This window comes from Podarcis pityusensis, assembly GCF_964106645.2.
Source record: "Podarcis pityusensis genome assembly, chromosome: 8".
In the NCBI taxonomy this organism is placed as follows: domain Eukaryota; kingdom Metazoa; phylum Chordata; class Lepidosauria; order Squamata; family Lacertidae; genus Podarcis; species Podarcis pityusensis.
The window spans coordinates 10,955,248-10,976,476 of NC_138033.1; the positions used below are offsets into that span (position 1 = coordinate 10,955,248).

A 21,229-nucleotide genomic window follows, 5' to 3' on the forward strand; every position below is an offset into this window, starting at 1 on the left:
ATGCAGGAATGAGCAGGTGCAAAAGGGGAATGGAGCTACTGTACCTTTAATAGGCACGTGGCAGAGGTCACTCCAAAATGTCACACAGGAAAAAGAGAGAAAAGCAGCTGCTGTTTGCCTTGTTTTCTGCACAGCTATGAAAGGCAAATGTTCCTTGTCCCTGCAACTAAGGAGCAGGAAGCTTGTTATGCAAGGTACATATGTACTGAACTTCCCTCTTGTACACACTATTAAAGGTGCAGGAGCCCCAGTCCTCCTTTGCCCCCCTACTTGCAACTGCTGTGGCCTTTCATGGAGGCTTGAGGTGGAGACCTTCACAAGCAATCACACTTGCCTCCATGCCATGAAACCATTATTGGTTTCTGTTTGCCAACTCTGTTAAAGGCACAAGGGCAATCTGGGCCTTTTTCTGGTCTGTTGGCAACACCTTTTGCAGCTAGTCACCCTTGCTATGAGAACCTATATTGCAACGAGAGAGACTTGGGCCTTGCTCCTAGTGTTACCAACCAGGTGAAAAAACCTTGAACAGCAGCCTGGCCTGTCTCTAGTTAACAGAGGCTTGCTAAGCTGAAATCAGCTGGCAAAACTCTTAATGTCACTAAGCTAAATGCTATCACCTACTAATTGCTGCAGAGGAAGGGCTCTGTTAAAGGGACAGTTTGCTGCAGAGGCTGGCTCAAAAGCTAGAAAGTCAGCGTGCTCCAGAGATCCACGGAAAGCCTGCTTTCCTTTGTATCTTTTTGTTCTACAAAACCAACATTTCTACAGGGACAGAAAGGGGCATTAATCCTCTCCCGGTTTAACAGCCGGCTCCTTTTGCCTTCCTTCAATCAGAGGGCTTCCAGGGTTGATACTTGTGAGAGGAGCGCCACTATGTGCCTGTTAATAGTTACTGCACAAGGATGGCGCACCATGCACAGGCTTCCTTGCTGTTAAGTCCTCAGATGCACCAAAGGGAATATTAATATTTGTGCAGGATTTCAGTTACTGTAGCTTATCCGGCAAGCTGCACCTGCTAAAATCCTCTCTTCTACAGAACTACTAAAGGTTCAGGAGTCCTGCCTGCTTTTGCATCTGGCTGCCTTAGTCTTACTCCTGGTACTCAAGCTCACTGGAGCACAACGGTCTGAGCACATCACACCAATCGTGGCCTGACTGCGCGGGCTGCCAAATTGTTTCTGAGCCCAATGCAAAGCGCAGGCCTGCAGATGTTATCAGACTACAACTCCCATCATCCCTAAACATTGGTCAAGCTGGGTGGGGCTGATGGGAGTTGTGGTTCCCCAAAAAACATCTCAGGGGCCATAGGCTTCCCATTCCGGCTTTCTTCTCTTTGGAGATCACGTGTAGCCGAGTAAGTTGGTCTTCCATGAACATGGTCTTAATGGTGCCCCTGCTTTATCTGTATGCCATTTTAAAAATGACTCTCCTGCATAATTTTCAGGTACAGGAGCAGGGTCAAAAAAGAGAGAACAAGCAGAATGGAACCTTCTTTGACATGAGGCACCAGACTCTCCATGGATAAGTAATTATTGTGTAATAATAATAATAATAATAATAATAATAATAATAATAGTATATCGCCCATCTGACTGGGTTACCCCAGCCACTCTGGGCAACTTCCAACAAATTAAAACACAGTAAGACATCAAACGTTAAAAACTTCCCTATACAGGGCTGCCTTCACATGTCTTCTAAAAGTCAGAGAGCTGTTTACTTCATTGACATCTGATGGGGGGTTGTTCCACAGGGAGGGCACCACTACCGAGAAGTTCCTCAGCCGCACAAACTTAAGCACGATTACTCTGAGGTTCGGTTGAGTGTCAAGGAACTTACACCAAGGGGAATATGCTTCCTGGATTTAGGCCTGTTGTCATGCAGTTGTTAAAGGCACACAGCCTCAACAGCATTTCCTCTGGAGTTTGTTCTCCCTGATCTCAAACGCACAAGGCACTTTGCAGATGCTCAGAGGGACTGCCTTCTTTTTAAACTTTATCCTTACGTTTCTAACTTGGATTGCCAGCTTTTGGTCTTGACAGAGCTCTATCAGTCGTACAGCTGGCAGTGGCGTCAGAGGCACAGTATGGAGATGTAGTAAAAGGAGTATCGTTGGCTTCATGCAACTGTTACAGGCACAACAGCAATGCCAGGGGAGGGGGGACGTTGGCAGACTCCATTTTATGGCATTGAAAAGTGGAGGAACCAGTAACCTGGTGACCCTGGATATAAATCATGTCCCAGTATTGACAGAGAAAGTGGCTGTCTTTATCAGAAGTGAATAGGATGACCTATGTATGGAATCTCACCTACAGCCTGTATGCTGTAGCAGTAACTGCTTCTTGCTGGTCTGACCTCCATGTTTGATTTGTGTGGGGAAAGCTGGTGACTGAAACCCCTTTTGCTTAACAGCTTAACTAGCGTCCTCACCTAGTGGGCATTCTCTTAGCACTTAACCCAACACCTATAGCCAGCCCACCCATGAGACAAGGTGAGGCCGTGTCCTCAGGCAGCACGATCCCCGGGGGCAGCAGATCTTCATTCCCCTCTTGTTCCTGATGTAAATCTTCACTCACCTATTCTTGCCTGGTGGGGAACGAGGGGTACCATTTTGTGGTTCGCCTCAGATGCCCCTGTGCCAAACTTTGCTCTCTGATCTGCCTGGCGCAATCCATGTCTGCTTGTATCAGTTATCATTTTCATTTTAAATTGTACTAATTTAATATTTTGATGTTTGCCACCCTGGGCTCCTTTGGGAAGAAGGATGGGATACAAATTTAATAAATAAATCATGGGATGTACCCCTGAATCCCCAGGCTCCACCTCCACTCCCAGGTTCTTCGATTCTCATGAGACCTTAATTGTTGTTGCCATCCATCTGTCTCGGGAGACAATGGAAGAGTATGCCTTTGGAAGTGAAGTCAAACCATTGGAGGGTTATGGCACCTGCTGTGGCTGTAGAGAATGGTACGGGAGAGACATGTTTTGTTGCATCTGGGGCAGATGAAGGCATGAGGTTTCGCTGTTACAGATGCACCGTGGAGTTTCTTCTCTCTGAGCTCCTCCCAGCAGTCATTTCTCCTCTGGTCACTGCTGTGGATACACAACTTTGATGGTCTGTCTTCAGGCACTGTTGCCTGTCTCTAACCCCACAAGGCCGGGTTCATGTTGCCAGCCTTCATGTCACACTTGTAGGCATCTTTATAATGCAGAGTTGGTCCGTCAATGGGCCTGGCACATGAAGCCAGCTCCCCATACAGCACGTCCTTGGGGATCCTGCCATCTTCCATTCTGTGTATATGACCAAGCCTGCATAGAAATCGCCGAGACAGAAGTGCGAACCTGCAGGGAATGTGGGCTTGGAAGAGCACATCTTTGTTTGAGACCTTAACAACCGGTAAGAACAAACCTGTAAGAATATCTGGCGGGGAAATCCTGAAAGCAAAGCCCAACACCATCCTATTCAGCCCGAAGGCCTGAAACAAAAAATTGGTGAGCCTGTACAGATTTCTGCTTTGTTTTCCTAACCTGTGTACAGGTAGTCAGCCCAGGATGCGACAGCAACACCCCTTCTCCAAAGCTAACTCACCTCATGCTTAGGCAAAAGGATCTCTATATAAACACTTGCTCAGTGCCCCTACCTCATCCCTTGTTCCTGAAGATTCTCCTGCCTACGGGCAGCACCATCTCCTGTATAGTCTTCCAGCAAGGAGCTTTGGATATATTACCAATCATATATATCCAAAAACCCGGAAGTAAATGCTCCGGTTTTCAAATGTTTTTTGGAAGCCGAACATCCGACGCAGCTTCCGCTTGAGTGCTGGAAGCTCTTGCAATCAATAGGAAGCTGCACCTTGGTTTTCAAAAAATTTGGAAGTCGAACGAGTTTCCAGAACGGATTACATTCAACAACCAAGGTTTGACTATGTATTTTGAAAGTATGGCTTCTTCTTTTCTCTGCTGAGGATATTTCCAAAACATACCACACCGTCTCTAATTGGAGGTGGAAAAGGAACAAAACAAGCAATCCACTGTCATTAAAGGCACTGAATGTTGCTAGCCTTTACTCTAGCCTTTGGCATCTGAGATGTGTGTTTTCAGGACCAGCCTTATTCTTGTGAATGTAATCTATTTTAAGTGTATCTTTTTTATTCTGATTTTATTTTTGTAATCTGCTCTGCAAGCTGGTGAAAGTCAGATACTCATCATCAACAACAACTACTATATCTGACTTTAACACCAGCTGCACAGCAGAAATCTTCATTTAACTTAAGCAGCTTCTGTTTGTTAGGGAGCTGTTAAAAGACACAGGAGTAGGGCCACGCAAAAATGATGGCAACTCTAAGGTGCAACTGGGACCAGGTTTGACCAGTAGGTACTTTCTGGCTGCTACCCCAGAGGGCAAGACTGTTAACTGGCCAAAAGAAAATCACCAAGTCTTTAAGGGGAGCCTAAGTCTTCCCAGTAGTGATGTATGGAAGTGAGAGCTGGACCATAAAGAAGGCTGATCGCTGAAGAATTGATGCTTTTGAATTATGGTGCTGGAGGAGACTCTTGAGAGTCCCATGGACTGCAAGAAGATCAAACCTCTCCATTCTTAAGGAAATCAGCCCTGAGTGCTCACTGGAAGGACAGATTGTGAAGCTGAGGCCCCAATACTTTGGCCACCTCATGAGAAGAGAAGACTCCCTGGAAAAGACCCTGATGCTGGGAAAGATGGAGGGCACAAGGAGAAGGGGACGACAGAGGACAAGTTAGTTGGACAGTGTTCTCGAAGCTACCAGCATGAGTTTGACCAAACTGCAGGAGGCAGTAGAAGACAGGAGTGCCTGGCATGCTCTGGTCCAGGGGGTCACGAAGAGTCAGACATGATTAAACGACTAAACAACAACGAAGTCTGCAGAAATCAGCAGGCAGAGGAAGCTTTAGAAGGCATAGAGATAAATGCCTGCTAATGCCAAGACAGAAAGCTTCTGTTAATGGCACATTTACAGTGGCTGGTGAAAAGTTGGCAGGGCCATGAAGTCGGTCTGCAAAACAGGAGAGAGAAGTGGCTTCAGAAATGTGGTTGGAAAGGTGAAAAGCAGACTTAGTAGCTGCACAGGGTAGGAAGAAGAAGAAGTAGCTATAGGGAGTTCGGGTTAGGCCCTAGTTGTTTTTTTAAATGAAGAGCCTACAGAGTCTATTTTTTGATACGTTTCTTGATTTTTACAGTTGATTTTTAATTGGGATGGGGTGGGGCTGTGATCTTACCCGGGAATTGGTTGGCATCCATCTGTCTCAAGAGACAACGGAGGAGTGTGCCTTTGGGAGTGAAGTCAAATGGTTGGAGAGTTACAGCGCCTGCCGTGGCTGTAGAAACCAATACAGGAGAGACATGTTTTGTTGCAGTTGGGGCAGAGAAAGCCGTTCTGTTAAGCTGAAGCAGGTGTTTTTTCTTTCTGTGCTTCTCCCAGGTCATTCCTCCTCCGGTCCCTGCTGCGGATACACAACCTCATTGTCTCCAAGATTCTTACCTGGAAATAAGCCCAGGTGAGCAGAGCTGTGCTTACTTCTTAGTAAACCTTAACCGGGTTGGATTTCAGCCCTGAGCGCTGCCATGGATTCATATTTAAGTATCGAAATGTTATCCTCAGCCAGATCACTGGTCCATGTAGCTCAGAATTGTCTACACTGATTACCTGCGGCTTTCTGGGGCTTCCTCCAGGGAGTCTTTCCCAGCCCTAACCAGAGGTGTTGGGGATCAAATTCAGGATCTTCTGTATGCCAAGCATAAGCTCTGCAACTAAGCGATGGCCTGCCCCTCTGTAACCTTTTGCTAACAGGGATGGGGAACCTCCAGACACTGAAGGCATGCCAACTCTCACCAGCCCCAGCCATCGCAGCCGATGGTCGTGGATGATGGGGCTTGTAGTACAGTACAAGGTTTCTAGTGGGGGTGGGCTCACCCTAGTCTTTCCAGGAGGGGATGCTGGATCCTGGCAGATCAACAGCTTGATCTGCAAAAGATCATGGGGGAGAGTTAGCAGGGGCCACCGTGGTATAGGTCAAAAGGTGGCACACAAAATAAGCAAGCAGCTCCTGTCGCTAATCCTTGCGTTTGTCTTCTTAAAAGTAGACCCCACTGAGTTCAAATGGACTTACTCCCAGGTATACATGCATCTTGTGTGTGCGTGCGCACCTTTTTGTGTGCATTTGTAGAGGACTGCAGTCTAAACCAGGGTTTCCCAAACTTGGGTCTCCGGCTCTTTTTGGACTACAGTTCCCATCATCCCTGACCACTGGTCCTGCTAGCTAGGGATGATGGGAGTTGTAGTACAACAGCTGGAGACCCAAGTCTGGGAAATCCTAGTCTAAACCTTAGGCTAGTCTTCACTATCTAAACCCATTCTTTGATTCTTAACATTTAGCAAATACAGTGGAACCATGGTTCTTGAACTTAATTCATTCCGGAAGTCCATTTAACTCCCGAAACCATTCAAAAACTAAGGTGTGGCTTCCGATTGGCTGCAGGAGCTTCCTGAACTCAAGCAGAAGCAGCGTTGGATGTTCAGCTTCCGAAAAACGTTCGAAAACCGGAACACTTACTTCTGGGTTTTCGACGTTCGGGAACCGATTTGTTAGTCAACTAAGCCATTCGAGAGCCAAGGTATGGCTGTATGGGGCCCTCATGTGTACAGTGGTACCTCGGGTTAAGTACTTAATTCGTTCCGGAGGTCTGTTCTTAACCTGAAACTGTTCTTAACGTGAAGCACCACTTTAGCTAATGGGGGTTCCTGCTGCCGCTGCACCGCTGGAGCACGATTTCTGTTCTCATCCTGAAGCAAAGTTCTTAACCCGAGGTACTATTTCTGGGTTAGTGGAGTCTGTAACCTGAAGTGTATGTAACCTGAAGCGTATGTAACCTGAGGTACCACTGTATTTTATTTTATGTTACAGTGTTTATTTTTTGCTACAATTTTCGCCCTTGCTTTTGTTTGTTTTAAACAGGTCTTCTTGAAGCACAGAGTGGACTTTTTAGGACTGCTAACACCTGATTTTTATTTATTTTTAAAGTTGAGGCATGTGCAGGGCCTGGGGACACAGAGCCTAGGCTGGGTCTAAGACCTGCCCCAGGTTACTGGACTCCAGCCTCCACCAGCCCTAGCTGGTACAGCCATTGGTTAGGGATGATGGGAACTGTAGTCCAGCAATACCTGACGGGCCACTGGTTATCCACCCCTGGTGTAAGGACAAATCAGCAATTTGCATTGGGTCTGGGGGTACAGTGTCCATGCACCCTACTTTACAGAGGCCAGTCCTCTATTTGAAGAGCTGCCAGAGAACAATTCTCTATTTGATGATATCCTGAGAATCTAAGGCGAGCCTGGCAAATCAGGCGAATGGCCCATCTTAGACCAGCAGATGTTCTCACCAGATGTCCTTCTTGAAAGACCTACACTGGCTCCCAGTATGTTTCCGAGGACAATTCAAAGTGTTGGTGCTGACCTTTAAAGCCCTAAACGGCCTCGGTCCAGTATACCTGAAGGAGCGTCTCCACCTCCATCATTCTGCCCGGACACTGAAGTCCAGCGCCAAGAGCCTTCTGGCAGTTCCCTCGCTGTGAGAAGCCAAGTTACAGGGAACCAGGCAGAGGGCGTTCTCGGTAGTGGTGCCCCCCCTGTGGAAACCCTCCCACCAGATGTCAAAGAGAAAAATAACTACCAAACTTTTAGAAGACGTCTGAAGACAGCCCTGTTTAGGGAAGCTTTTTAATGTTTAATAGGTTATTGTATTTTAGTGTTCTGTTGGAAGCCGCCCAGAGTGGCTGGGGAAACCCAGCCAGATGGGTGGGGTATAAATAATAAATTATTAATAATAATATTATTATTATTGAAGGTAAGGAACCATAAGAAGGGAGAAGCAGGGCGGGGCCTTGAAGTTATCCACCGATGCTTCGTCTCTGGACAGAAGACTTGAGAAGGCACACAGGTCGTCTGATCACAGCCTTGCCCACCACAGTGACAAGCACTGCGTTTCTATTTAAGTCCAGTGTTAGACACTGAGATACGAAAGCCAGGAGCTAAATAGCACCTTAAGCCTAGGTTATGGGCGCAACAATGGAATGTCTAGGCACACTTTTTAAATAACAATAATACAAAGCTGAAAATGAATGAACTGCAGCTAAAATATTGTGTTCATTTTTCACATGGTCTAGACCAGGCATCCACAAACTCGGCCCTCCAGATGCTTTGGGACTACAGCTCCCATCATCCCTAACAGGACCAGTGGTCAGGGATGATGGGAACTGCAGTCCCAAAACATCTGGAGGGCCAAGTTTGTGGATGCCTGGTCTAGTCCTTCCCCTGCCCACCCCCCTAATATTCTTAAGAGGGTCTCTTCTCCAGTCTTCAGAGAACAGCTAGAAGTGGGGAGGCAGAAAAAGGTCCTCCTTTCTTTCTACTCTGCAGTTTTAATCTGAAATCTTAGGTGCCCATAGCTCAGAAACTGCTCGCACTAATGAAATTCCCTGTCGCAAAATGTGCCTAGAACAACGGGCGTTTCAAACACTGTTTAAGTTACAGTGGTGATTTCCAAATTTGTACTTCTCCAGATGAATTAGCGTGTGCAAATACCGGTGTGTGTCTCCTTCTACCCAGGCTCATGCCTTTTTGCTGTGCCTTGTCGTGGTGCCTAGAGATTTCATTGCGTGGTGGGCAATGCTCAGCCCCCCCCCCCAGCTGCTTATTCGCCTACGATGTAGGAAAACAACAGAAATGTAGCTTAGAAAAAATGAAAGATTCTTGACCTTTTCTTTTCCATCCATTGGCCTCTAAGAAAAAAGAAATCCTGACGAGCCCAGATCTCTTTTGGCCGCTTGGCAACCCTAGTGGAGTTTCTCATATCACTTGCCCCCTCTCAACCCTGGAAGGCATTTGCTGTTCCTGTTCTTCTTCTGCCCCCCCCCTTTCCAAATGTTTCATTATTCTATATGTTTTTCGGAGGTTCAGATAAAAAAACGCACGATAGAAGTTGGCTGTAAAACCAGCAGGCCCCGGGGCTTCTCTTTTTAACATGCTGATTTTCTTTACAGCTTTCCTTTTTTCATCTTCTGAAACCAGCTCCTCTCTTCCTTATGCCCCAATCTCTGGGAGACATATCCGTTGGAGTTATTTGCTAATGACCTGCGCGGTGTTGCTTTCTCCCTTATTCTTCTGCCAGGGCTGGAGTTCAAAAGGAGCGCTTTTGTATAAAATGGCTTTCGGTTATGTATGTGTGTTAACTTTGCCTCCTGACCGGATCCCAAAGAACAAAACAAAACAACAAAGATGAGTATGCTGTTGAGCATATGCAAAGGTTTTTTCTGTGTGTGAGCGTATCTTCTTCTTTGGTGATCACTCATAGCTGAGTAAGATTGTCTTCCATAAACACGGTTTTAACAATGAGTCCGTAAGTGACTGTGGAGGCCAATTCTGGACCCACAGATCCTTCCACAGCGGGGACATTGGTTTCCGGGCGCGAGTTGATCACGGTGTGGATTTGCCAAGCATGCCTTCCTCCTAGTACGTTTCTCCTTTGCGTCCTGAGTTTGAGTGTCTTCAAAGCCCATGACACCTTTGGTAAAGGCTGTTCTCCAACTGGAGCGCTCGCAGGCCAGTGTTTCCCAATTGCTGGTGTTTATACTACATTTTAAAAAAATTGCCTTCAGACAGTCTTTGAACCTCTTTTGTTGACCACCAGCATTACGCTTTCCATTTTTAAGTTCAGAATAGAGTAGTTGCTTTGGAAGACAATCATCAGGCATCCGCACAACATGACCAGTCCAACGAAGTTGATGTTGAAGAATCATTGCTTCAACATTGCAGAGTTAACATAAGACAAGCCCTCCTGGATCAGGCCAAAGGCCCATCTAAAGTCCAGCATCCTGTTCTCACAGCGGCCAGCTAGATGCCCATGGGAAACCCACAGCCAAGATCCGAGTGCAAGAGCACTTTCCCCTCCTGTGGTTTCCAGCTACTGATATTCAGAAGCATTACTGCCTTCAGCTGAGGAGGCAGAGCCATCTTGGTAATAGCTTTCAATAGCCTTCTCCTCCCTGAATTTGTCCAAGTACCGTATTTTTCGCTCTATAAGACACACCAGACCACAAGACGCACCTAGTTTTTGGAGGAGGAAAACAAGAAAAAAAATATTCTGAATCTCAGAAGCCAGAACAGCAAGAGGGATCACTGTGCAGTGAAAGCAGCAATCCCTCTTGCTGTTCTGGCTCCTGGGATAGCTGTGCATCCTGCATTCGCTCCATAAGACGCACACACATTTCCCCTTACTTTTTAGGAGGGAAAAAGTGAGTCTTATAGAGCAAAAATACGGTACTTTCTTCACCACCTCTCACTGCTATAGAGTTTCGGAATTAAGGCTTCCAGGGTAGAAAACTTGGTCAAAGTTGTGCCCTGAAAAAACCCCAAAATGACACCCACTCATCCAAAAAATTCCATTCTGCAAGAAGAAATGCAGGATTGTGAGAGTTTATCAGACGTTGCTCAAACAGCCTCAAGAGTATATTTGTAACAATAAGGTCTTAAAACATGGTTTGTTTGTTTTTTAATCATGGAATCATAGGATTGTAGAGTTGGAAGGGAACAAACACCTGCAATGCAGGAATCTCAACTAAAGCAAAATGAAAAATGAGTTTCTCAAACATCTGAATTCTGCTCCAGTGGCACAATCTGTGCCCCCTCCTGATCACAGTACACACACAGTCTTAGTGGGTTTGATCCTCAACACATTAAGCAGAAATGAAAGTAGAGATTATCACCGAAGTTTGTAATTACTTGGTTCAGAATATTAATTTCCTCAGTTTGTTAGAGTCAGATGAAGGAGCGTCTCCACCCCCATCGTTCAGCCCAGACACTGAGGTCCAGCACTGAGGGCCTTCTGGCGGTTCCCTCGCTGCGACAAGTGAGGTGAACCAGGCAGAGGGCCTTCTCGGTAGTGGCGCCTGCGCTGTGGAATGCCCTCCCAGCAGATGTCAAGGCAATAAGCAACTATCTGACTTTTAGAAGACATCTAAAGGCGGCCCTGTTTAGGGAAGTTTTTAATGTTTGATGCTGTATTGTGTTTTTAATATATGGTTGGAAGCCGCCCAGAGTGGCTGGGGAAACCCTGCCAGATGGGCAGGGTATAAATAATTTATTTATTTTTTAATTATTATTATTATTATTACTACTACTACTACTACTACAAACAGTCCCCTCCAGAAGTTCTTCCCTGGCTTGGGAGTGAAGTGAGGTTCTGCACATCATGTGCAGTGTTAAGATTGGCCAGCCTATTTAAAAGGCGCATGTGCAAACATTATTTGTCAACTTCTTACTCATGATTAAAAAATAAAAGCAAAACCTCTCATTGATTGCTACGAGAAACTTGAGCAGACCTATCTTTAAGTTTGGTAAAGGCGGTCTACATCTGTGTGAGTCAATTCTCTCAGCCGTTTCTTGCAGATATTTTATGTGGGTCCCTATTCAAGATCTAAATCCCTCTCTTGTTCCACTGTGCATGTTTGGAAGAAGGAATTTCCGGACACTGCTCCCCACCATGGGTGGTGCTAAGCTAAGAGAGAACGCTTGGGAAACAGGCAGGTTCCCTCCCTGCAGAGATCTCCAAGAAAGCTCCTAGCTACTGAATTCCAAATAGGGCCGAGAGAATTTCAGCTATCATTCCTGAGGGCTGGGATTCTGGATTTCTGGAATCTGGACCACTGGAGTCAGTTCTCAGCTCTTGAAGGGGTGGAGGGAAGAGAGAGAAAGGGGAAAGGCTTGCAGCCAGAACCTCTGGCTTTGGTCCCAAGCTCTGGGAATAGTTATTTCATAGTGGTGAGGGTGAGAGACAGGTATTTCTGGATTCCCCATGTCCCATGCCCAATAGTGCTCCTATCTTGCTATATAACAGGGGTGTGGCCTTCCAGATGTTGTTGGACTACAGCTCCCATAATCCCCGGCCACTGGCCCTGCCGGCTGGGGCTGATGGGAGTTTTAGTACAACAGCATCTGAAGGCCACAAATGCCCCACAACTCCTTTCTTCCCTTTAAAATTTTAAATTCCAATTGCCTAAATGCCTATTTTATCTCCATTTTTATGTCCTACTGGGTTGCAACCTATTTTTTAAAAAACTTTCACTGCAGCAGGGGTCCACAACACTTTTGGGCCTGGGGGCACATCGGGGAATCTAAGAAACCGCCACGGGCATCAAAAGTACCCATTTCACAGAAGAACATCTGGCGATGCTCAGAGCCAACCTCTCTTCACCGTAACAGGCAAAACATCTGCAAAGGTGGTATAATGGTTAGAGTGCTGGACTAGCTCAGTTGTTAAATGCTCTGACTGACCTTGGGCAAGTCATGGTCTCTCAGCCTAACCTATTTTAAATAATAAAATAATAAATAAAATTGACAGATAAACAACAACCCCACAGGCAACCAAACACAGGAAGGGGCCTTTTCTGTGGTGGCTCCCCATTCGTGGAATACTCTCCTCAGGGAGGCTTGCCTGGCACCTTCATTACATATCCTTAGGCACCAGATGAAAATGTTCCTCTTCAACCAGGCCTTTGGCTGATTAACATTCTGTGGTCCTTTTAATGTGACTGAGAGGGGGTATATTGGTTTGTTTCACTTTTGTTTTATTATGTATTTTGTGTTTTCATTTTGTATTCTTATGTTGTAAACTTTGGATGAAGGGTGGCATACAAATTTAGTTAACAACAAACAACAACCACACAAAAGCAAAAGCAAAAGCAACAGCAACAAAACCATGTACAGCACCCCGTTTTAAGTACAGTGGTACCTCTGGTTACAAACTTAATTCGTTCCAGAGGTCCGTTCTTAACCTGAAACCGTTCTTAACCTGAGGTACCACTTTAGCTAATGGGGTCTTCCGCTGCCGCCCCGCGATTTCTGTTCTCATCCTGAGATAAAGTCCTTAACCCGAGGTACTACAGTGGTAGCTTGGGTTACAGACGCTTCAGGTTACAGACTCCGCTAACCCAGAAATAGTACCTCGGGTTAAGAACTTGCTTCAGGATGAGAACATAAATCGTGCGGCGACGGTGCGGCGACAGGAGGCCCCATTAGCTAAAGTGGTACCTCAGGTTAAGAACAATTTCAGGCTAAGAACGGACCTCCAGAATGAATTAAGTTTCTAACCTGAGGTACCAGTGTATATAAATTTAAAGGGGCAGGTGATCTTGGCACACTGGCAGGCCCCAATATTATTCCTGCGGCCTGATATTATTCCTGCTTCTTGGTATTATCTGTTCTATTCTTATGATGTTCTATGGCTTTAAAACCAGTATCGATTTCATATCAGGGATTTATATTTTGGATTCTGCCTTGGGAGGGCCCGGCCCGAGCAGGCAGCCAACGAGTATTTTAAATAAATTTTAACAAGCAAGGCAAAGCTTTTCCTGACAAGGAGATAGAAAAGCAGCCCTGTCTCCCTGAGTGTCAGGCTGCAAAAGGCATAAGCTCAGAACCAGCTGGAAAAGGTGGCAACCCTGCCCTAGCAGGTTTCAGCCCGGAAGACAGCTAGTGGGCGGAATCGCTGTCCAGGAGAGGGGGAAATTTAGAAGGACACCTGCAAGAAAAATGACCCGTTGTTCTTGGAGCAAGAAGGGGGAGAGAGGGATGATAGAGTATGGAACAAGGGCTGGGGACATCTGGTACATTACGGGATCTGTTTAAAGACCCATCCGTTTCTCTGATCCTGGCGGGATTTGAGGGATGGATGGAGAAATGAAGGGGGAGCAAATAGCTAGCAATAAGCCATTGATCAGCTACAGGCGGGCTGCAGACAGGCTCTTAGAGCAGAAGGGAAAGTGGGGAGAGGCTCTGACCAGGTAAATGAGGGAGGGGGAGAAGAAGGACTTTAAAAAGGCAAAAGGGCCGAGACCAAGGCGATCGCATGCAACCCAAGAGGTAGTTTTGCATAGTGGTTAGGGTACTGCGCTTCGGACGGGGGAGAACCAGGTTCAAGTCTCCCGTCACCCAGAAATCTCCCTGGGTAACCTTGGGCTGGTCACAGCCTGGCCTGCCTCGCAAGGCTGTTGTGAGGACACTGTTGCATCCATGTGCCCTATGCTTCTTGGGAGGGAGGCCTGGGTTTAAAATGCAGGAACAACAAGCTCTTTTCAAAGGCACAACAAGCCAAGGGTGAGCCTGTGCATGTGCAGAGTTTACCTTCAAGTAACCAGCACCAGTTCTCTGTACTGAGATTAGGAGCAGGACTTTTTGTTCCAAGTACTTTACAGTGGTACCTCAGGTTAAGTACTTAATTCGTTCCGAAGGTCCCTTCTTAACCTGAAACTGTTCTTAACCTGAAGCACCACTTTAGCTAATGGGGCCTCCTGCTGCCGCCGCACCGCCGGAGCCCGATTTCTGTTCTTATTCTGAAGCAAAGTTCTTAACCTGAAGCACTGTTTCTGGGTTAGCGGAGTCTGTAACCTGAAGCGTACGTAACCTGAAGCGTATGTAACCTGAGGTACCACTGTATTCCAGATGTGTTTCAGCACCTTGTTTTAGAAATTAACTAAGCCCCAGTTGTAGGTAACAAGATCAACTAAGTATGGGAATGCTTGGGCCCTCTAATTCTAGAGTTATTTTCGTCTTAGTACCCCCCCCCCCCGGAGAAATGGGGTGTGAAAACTGGGGGAATGCTCCTAACTCTCCAGCAAAATGGGAGGAAGCATTTGCTAACAGAGCAAGCAGCTGCAATTGAAAACATTACACAGAATGAGGGAATGGGTGTCCTCATAGATTTTTTGGGGGGTGGGGGCATAGTAAAACAAGCAGACGAATGAGAATAATAATGCACATTTTGCCTCATATCTCAGGTTCCACAAATGCTAGAAACGTACTCTTCTTTTTCATGAAAGCTGTGGATTTGGAGATTATGGTTCATCTGCCTCCCTTGCCCCCAAAGGTCTGCAAAGTGGTGAAACAGGTAGGACTCGGGGAAAACCCCACATCTTTAGTAGAAGATGTCGCAGGAGGCATCATGCTGCCATATGGCTGTTGACCGTCCTGCAGAGACCTGTGTAGGCCAGTTATATCGTTGGCCTTTTCCCAGGAAGAATACTGCTGGCCAATCAGCAACGACACACTTCCCAGGTGCAGATCAGATAGCTCCTCATGCATCAACCCCGCCCCCCCAAAGGCAGAGAGCTGCACAAAATTTGCATATGCTGATACAAACACGTTCACACATATACATTTAGAAATGCTATCTATTGCATATAATAAAATGGTAAGCGCGTCATCACACTGCAGTTTGCTTGGCCACAGGCAGGTGGCGCTTAAAACTATAGCATAATGAGAGGCACCATGAGGTGGAAAGTCTATGAGGTCAGTGGAGAGTGGCAAGGCCTAGAGGGAAAGAGGTTTGGTGAGGTGGAGGAGTTGGCGATGGAAGCAGATTCCGTCACCTCATTGTGTGTATTATGTGGGGCCTGGTCTACACATATGAAACAGAATGGGGATTCTGAGACAGTTGATTAGGCTGTCTGAACTGGGATTGCAGGACTCCATGCAAGTTAAACAAAACGTAACATTGCCACTAAGCCATGCACATACCAGGCCCAGGCAGGCAGTGCAGACTTCTGGCAACCCTTGAAACACCACCACAGACTCTGTCCTGGTTTACACAAGCTTCAGAATTGGGCAGGAATGAGCTAAAGGAGCTATGTAATTACAGAGTGGACTGTGCTGCTATAGCCTACAAATGGGGGCTCACTTTTCTATTGCTCCCTATATTTAAAAATTCAGCGCAGCAGGGAGAGGCCTGGGCTACAATCTTGCTCCTGAATGTGTGCCCCCTCCAAAAAAATAGTAATAATAATCTGCAGAGAGGTTGTTGTTTTATGTGGGGGCAGCATTCAGACATAGCGTCCTACTTGACTCCACTTCCCATCATCCCTGACCCTTGGCCATGCTGGCTGGGGCTGATGGGAGGTGGAGTCCAATGACATATGGAAAGTCACAGGCCCCCCACCCCTGCTCTAGGTAAAGTCCTTTTCAGGGCTAGGTGCTTGCGACTGCCTGACCCTGAGGCGGCCATATCCCACTTTACAGAGGGCAGTCCTCTGTTTGCAAATGGACTCTTTGGTCCACAGATAAAGAACGATGAGAACTGAGAGCAAGTGGCCCAACACCTGGCCTCACCTGTTCACAGCCTTTCCCACTAGGGTTAGCTAGTTTCCAGTTTAAATAATAATAAATATTTCCAAATTTGCATATGGCAAATAAATTACCACATGCACATTTTTTGCAATTCCGGTACATCTTTTTTTGGGTGAGGCGTGTCCTCTTTGGGGCAACACCTAAGTGGGCACCCTGCCCTGCTTTTACTACTGCACCAATATATCACTGGGTTTTTCCAAAACAAAGTGGGATAGGTCAAGAAATTGCTCATGTCTGAGGAGGAAGTTGTGTCTAACACTGCAATACCCTGAAGAAACTCATTCGCCACTGTCTCAATCCCCAGCAAACTGAATCAACACCACATGTTTAAACAGTGTGGTTTCCTCCAAAGAATTCTGGGAACTGTAGTTCACTCTCCACAGAGCTACGATTCCCAGCACCCTTAACAAATTACAGCTGCCAGGATTCTTTGGGGGAAGCCATGTATGGGGTGTATACAAGCCCAGCCCCTCTGGCCTGGTCACTGTGAAGTATGTGGGGCGGGGCCTTCCTGACAACCACCATCTATTGGTTGGTTGGAGTTCATAGAGAAGTGACTTTTCCTTCATGGCTTCCATTTTGCAGAATGAGTTCCCCACGGAGATCAGGTGAGCTCCGAGGATGGGCTCCTTTTGCATTGAGTTAAACCCCTTTCAATCCCCCCTGGATGGCTAATACAGAGTTCTTCCTCTTTTTTCCATTTCAACCCCTGCAGTTGTTTGCTGATTTATAATATTTCTCGCCCGCCTTTCGCCATGAACGCCCAGGGCCGGTTACAACAACATCATGCACGATGATCAAAACGGATTTTAAAAAATTACAATGACCAAACAACCAAGCCATTCCAAAGCGAACTACAATAAAGGTTCTTAATTCTTCAAATTGTGGATGTGTTAACTGATGGATAATTTTTTTTTAATCGTTTGCTGTCTGTTGGGAGCCGCTCTGAGATTCGCAAATGTCTATACGAAAAGCGGGGTGTAAGTTTAAAATGAAATAAATTTCTGGCTTTCAGTCTATCCTCCCTCTCCTCCGGGGCCTACTCTGTTCAGTCCTCCCCTTCCTCCTCTATTTTTAGCCAGCATCTCTTTTTATTTTTTATTTATTTCGGCTCCCCTCTCTCCTCTTCCTTTCTAAACACTTCCTCCCCTCCTTTCGGGGAGCGCTCCACTCCCCCGAGCGTTATGACTTCATCCCGGCGCGGGCTGCCGGCAAGGAGAAATAAATCTTCATAAAGGCTGGGTTGTGATTAATCCGTGGGCCAAGGCTCGAGAGCGGGACCTTTCCCATTAGTGGATAATGGGAAGATGGAAAGCTCCTGTCGCCAGCACTAGCTGCCCGTCATTTGTTCCACTTTGCAGTCCATTTGGCGGGGAGACTACAAGGCACTCCATCAAAAATATTTTCAGAGTTAATTTCCGTCCCTTAATCTGCTTGATTCTTATTTTGTATCGAATGGCAGAATCGATTTTCGTGGCGACTAAATTAAATAAGGGCTCTTTTCATGCATGGGGGAGCCCGGGAGCTAAGGGGAGAAGGGGGGGGGTGAGTGAGGAAGAATTAGAAAAGAGGAGAAAGGGGAAAAGGGAGGGGTGGGGGAAAAAATAAAAGATGTGCAGGCACATGGAAGGATAAATAGATAGGACTTGGGGGAGAGTGGGGGGAGATTGGTTTCAAACCCACAATCCCACCTTCCCCCTCCCCTCACAGCATCCACAAAGGTGGGCCCAGGCAAATGCATTCACACAAACACCCTCGCTCTTGCCCGGTGTTGGTGCCAGGATTGGCACCCTCCATGCCCCCCTCCCCTGCCTCCATCAGTCCCCCGCCTCCTCCTCACCACAGTTCTTGCTAGTTGGCCCCCTGTGGGAGGGGGGCAGCCCCTTGGCGGATGCCTGAGCATGGCGACCTCTGACCCCAGCTCCGCTCTCGTCCGTAAGATTTCCGGAAGCCCACCGCTGCGTTCTGTGCCTTCTCCTCCGGACTCCAATATGGATATTTTCCATTTAACTATGGGGCTGGTTGGCAGGGAGAGAGGGCTGCCTCACCTATTGCTCTGGGGAGAATTAAAACACCCTTATAAGCCGCAGACATCAGGAACCTCCTGGAGCTATAAGGCCACCTTCTTACCTTACACATCCTGATCCGTCACTTTCGAGAGCAGTCAAAGAGCAACGGCAATCCAATAATGTCTACTTGGGAGTAAAGCACACAGAGTTCGCAAAAGGATGGAGGCCTCAGCCTAATGCACGCTGCCGCCTTTTCTCCTTTGCACCAAACGAAACGCCAAACACTAGTCTGCTATTGAAAGATGCTGAGCAGACTCAGCAATCATAACAACAGTAATATTAGTAATAATACTGATGGGCAGCCCTTCTCCTTAGTTAATAAACAGGGCTTCTGGTTGAGGAATTTATACAAGTTATACCAAGGTGTGGAGAGTGGGCTAGACTTTGCTCCGTAACGCACTGAGAAAGGGTTAAAAAGGGTCGTGGTTATATTTTAAGACCCACCTTATTTCTGTGATTTTTAAGTTGCTTTCGACTGTCTTTGTTTTTTAATTGAAATCTGCCCTGGCTGCAACCTTAAGGTGAAGGGCTGGTAATCAACAACAACAACAACAATTAATCCTTCGCTAGACTCTGAGGATAGATAACACCCTGGGATGCGCAAGTCGGCAAGGAGAGGCCTAGGCCAGATTCAGAAGGAGGATGAAATACAAGGGAGGGCGCAGGTGATCAGTTCATACACAAACACACAACGGCTCCCCTCCACACAAGCATCAGGTTCAAGCGGTCTTTGCTGGCCCCCCTCCATCAGAGCCTTCCATGTTCATTTCATCCACCATTCTTCTTCTTCCCTTGTCAGATAGACTCAGACCCCCCCCCCCCGACTCTGTGGACCCATGGGGAGAGTTGGAGGTGGGGGCTGTTGCTCTCTTTCTCTCTGGATCACATATAACCCTTTTGCCCAGCAAGAGGAGGAGAGTTCATTTATTCATGCTGGAGCCCAGCCATTCATTTATCTCTTTTTGCATCTCTGACAGCTTGACATGCCTTTGGCTCCCACCAAGAGCCCCCCGCCCTATTTCCCCATCCATCCTCCGAGCCTCTTTATCCGCCGTCCCGTCCAACAAGCCAGGGCATCTAACAGGGGTTGTGTGTGTTTTTAGAGTGCCACAGCCACAGTCTACACCAGGGGTAAGCAAACTAAGGCCCGGGGGCTGGATGCGGCCCAATCGCCTTCTAAATCCGGCCCTCAGATGGTCCGGGAATCAGCACATTTTTACATGAGTAGAATGTGTTCTTTTAATTAAAATGCACCTCTGTGTTATTTGTGGGGCATAGGAATTTGTTCATTTTTCCCCTTCAAAATATAGTCCGGCCCCCCACAAGGTCTGGGGGACAGTGGACCGGCCCCCTGCTGAAAAAGTTTGCTGACCCCTGGTCTACACTCTTCCTCAGTGTCTTCTTTGGGAACAATTTCTTCCCAAGCCTTCTCCCATTGGAAAGTTTAATAAGGTACACAAACACCATCTCCCATCAGCGGCTGCAGGCAAGATTTCTAGGAGGGTGGGCTGCCTAAGCCTGTTGTTGCAAAAGCAACATAAAATCCCAAGGTGCCTTAAAAGACCAGCAAGCACATTGCGACAGAAGTTTTTGCAATGTATGCTATTGCTGGCAGAAATCTCTCTCTCTCTCTCTCTTTCACAGACATGAGGAAAAAGAATGTTTTGATTCATTCGTTTCCTCTCTAGACCGCTTTACATTTTCAAGAAAAAAATCTCAAAGCGGTTGACAACGCAGGAAATCGTCATAAAAAGCAATTCAGAAGAAAACACTATTGAAGAAAGACAAAATGTGAAGTATACATTCAAAGCAACGTAATTAACAGGAAGCTGAAATATATGAAAGATTTCAAAATAAAACATTGCAAAGGTCAACGATGGAATGCACATTAAACGCAGCAAAGTTAACGACGACGAAATCTCAAAACATTTCAAAATAAAATCTTCCTAAAAGAAGTCAAATATAAAATGCACATTTAAAACAGCGTAATTAACAACAGAATAGAATATTATCGTAAGCAGAGAACGTACCTGCCGCTGTCGCTGCCAGTTCTGCCAATGGCGGCTCAGGTTCAATGGCCTAAGAGACAGTCAAGGTGGTCTGTGGCCTCTTCAGCAGCCTCAGCCTTTGTAGCTGGAGTCAGTCAGGGCTCTGTCCTCCCAATGCAGGGAGCAGGCCTTCCAGGACTCACAGCCAAGATGGTCCAGCACAAACCAGCACTTTAAATTCGTAACCTATCCATGCTCTGAGTGAGAGACAGCCTTCTTCCTAACGCTCATTCTCTTTCTCTCCAGCAGGGGGCACTGGCAATAAGATGGATAACAAAAAAGAAAAAGGAAGTGATGTACATTGCATGACTTAGTAACACAAGGAGAAATTGACCATGGGGGGGGGGGTCCTTCCACTTGTACTGCGGAAAATGCAAATCACAAACCCAGTTCTACTCTTTCAGAGGAAGGAGCAAGATTGCTTACTCCTACCGTCTCCCTCCCCAAATGAATGTACTTGCAAGGGGGGTGGCACTAGGTCTCAACCTCGTCTTGCAATACAGGATATCCAACAATATAGTCCAGTTTCTAGAGTAGGCCATGTACACGTGAGATCTGCAAAATTATTATTATTATTATTATTAATGTGCTTATTAGGTTCCACCCCTCAAAAGTAAACTGAAAGCGACTTACAATATAATTAGGGTTGCCATACATCCGGAATTTCCCAAACATAAGCCAGCAATCGGCTGTCAGAAGCTGTGTCCGGGTGGAGATTGCTGGTTTTTCCCCTCAATTTCCCACCAAGATTTTGAAAGAAGAAGTAAAAATTGAACAATTTGGGGCAAGATGAAAAAAATCTCAACAACTTTACCAAAAAATGTTCAACAACAACTTTTCTTTCCTGATTGTCACTTTTTGAAATATGGCAACCCTAATATAATACAAATGTTAAAATCAGTATACA

The 21,229-nt window shown here is 46.5% G+C and overlaps 1 protein-coding gene across 1 annotated transcript in view; it reads right to left on the minus strand.

The window, feature by feature from the left end:
• ERFL (ETS repressor factor like) overlaps window positions 1-20,639 on the minus strand; it is a 154,879-nt gene extending 134,240 nt beyond the window's left edge. The window contains exon 1 of the mRNA XM_081019069.1: window positions 20,305-20,639. The gene's annotated coding sequence lies outside the window, so the exon portion shown is untranslated. The remainder of the gene's footprint in view (window positions 1-20,304) is intronic.
• Between the last annotated feature and the right edge of the window lie 590 nt (window positions 20,640-21,229).